Raw genomic sequence first — 2,288 nt, 5'->3', positions numbered from 1 at the left:
TGCTATATTTGTGGGAAGCTGGAAGGGTCCCAAACTCGCACTGCCTTCTGGGAATTGTAGTTCTCCTGAGAAACCTTGGTCCCCGATCGTGCCCTCGCTGCCCTGGATGCCAGTTGGACAGGATTAGGCTAGTTCTGTCTGATCCTTGCTGAGAGCATTGTTTTTTTGCTGCAGGAAGGAAAAAAGCTTGCAGTGCTACAATCACCCTTCTTTCCTCCTGGGCTCTGTGTGTCTGGGACTCACTTTGAGAAGCATCACCATGGAAAAGTGTATGTTAGGGAATATAGGAGTATTTCTGTGTCCATAGCAGCCTGCAGTCCCCGTGGGGGGAGGTGGCACCAAGATTGCTGCTTAGGTAGCAACAAAGAAGCTCTTTTAATGATCAGTGAAAGCAGAAAGAGATTGTGCAGATTTTACAAGGGTGGACACTGAGGCATGTAGTCTAGATTTGGCAGAGTGATACGCACCACCTGGGAGAGGCTCACAGAAAGTGGTCAGACTTTCCTGAATCTGAATCTGTAAAATGAGGCTTAGAAACCCACAAGGAAGCTTGATTTCCAGGCTATTTCTCTGGTAGGGTGTTAGGAGCCTGTACATGAGGGAAAGCTACTCCACCACAATGGTTCCCTGGGGCACAGGCTGTCCCACATCTCTGAAATTGGACTTATTGTCCACTCACTCAGTTAGTCCTGCGTCAGCCACCATCTCCAATCCTGTCAGAAATATGGTCCAAGATAAACATATGCTATTTTCCCTCTCTCTGATTTAGGGAAACTGAGAGAGGAGATGGTGAGGAGCCTGGCTGAGGTTGCACAGGGAAGTCCAGGGTGACCAAGCCCCTCGAGTTCAGAACTAGTCCACACACTGTGTGTGTTTTGGTTAAAGTCCGCCTGATGTGTTTGCTGTTCCAGTAGTATGACACAGTGGCACTACTACAAAGGTGCTCCTATGTGCCAGCTTTTATCCCATTCCAGTGAAGGATGAAACCATACAAGTCTAACCAACATACCAGTACCTACGCAACAGAGACCACACAAACCTCAACAAGTTTGTGTTACTGAAGGTCTTCTGCTCTGATGCATGAAATAGTGCCACAGCAGGCCCTGTGACAAAGGAGAGACCATGGTGGTCTGACCACGAAGGAGTTGTGCGTGCTGGAGATCTGCATTTACTCAGGTGAGTCCCCCCACAGTTTACACTCTCCTTTGAATAGACCAGATCTGCCTGCTGCACCCTGAAGGTCATACAAAGGCCCAAAGTTCAGAGCTTGCTGGAAAAGAGAAGACCAAACATGCCCTGGTGTGAGACCTAGATTCTGCTCAAACTGTCAAAAATGGACTCAGAAAGCCTCATATTCATTCCCTAAAAAACATTATAGCCAGAGTTGGTGGGGCAGGGTTAGAATAACTGCCACGTCCAAAACTATTTCTTCCTAAGCCCAGTTTGGAAATGTGAGTACCCAAGAAAGGGAATTTTTAGTGTCCACAAGAGGTCAGGAAAGGGAGGTGAAATACTTCTCACTTTTGTTGGACCAGATAGAAGCAACTGATGGTCTCCACATAGGTCAGAAGCAGGGGAATCCATTCCCAAGAGCCAGCTCCACATGGACCAAGAAAAGACCAGATGAGAGGGCCATCCTCTCTGACCTCTGATAAGGGGGTCCTTCCAGATTAGGGCCAAGGTCAGAGGTAGGGCTGGAAGGGACCATAGGGAGTTTTGCCCCAAGAGTAGGATCAGCTGGGCTTAGCCCATGGCTCACAGCTGTTTGTCCCAAACTTTTTGTTTGCAAACTGCAATAGTGGCAATTCCAGAGTGTCCGAGGCCATCTGTTCTGGCAGTTAGGTGGCCATCAGGAGCAAAGAGTGGTCACTTCTACAGCATTTTAAAATGCTGGTAGAATATTTATTGGCAAGGGTTATCAGAGAAAAAAGAAGGACTCATCACCATTAGAAGTGCCTGGGTAGTACCTGCTTGGAGCCTATGACAAGAGGTCGCCTGCACTGCTACAGCCTGGTTGCTCACCCCCACCACCATTGCAGCTGGCTCTGGGGCAGAGGCCAGGCTGTTTGTAGGTCTGCAAACCCTCGCTCTCTAACCCTGAATCCAGTGTGCAGAGCAACACAAAGATGAGAAGTTTGTCCAGGGAGGGAGAGATATCTGGGCGTTTCCCTCAGGCTTTGCTAGCTCATTTTTCAAGGTGACTTGGCAAAGAGGTTCAGGTTCCTGATGTAATTAGGCAGCAGTCTCAAATGAAACTGCTCTGCTGCCATTACTCACTGCCTATCCTG

This window comes from Struthio camelus, chromosome 2, assembly GCF_040807025.1.
Source record: "Struthio camelus isolate bStrCam1 chromosome 2, bStrCam1.hap1, whole genome shotgun sequence".
In the NCBI taxonomy this organism is placed as follows: domain Eukaryota; kingdom Metazoa; phylum Chordata; class Aves; order Struthioniformes; family Struthionidae; genus Struthio; species Struthio camelus.
This window is presented reverse-complemented; position numbering follows the sequence as displayed.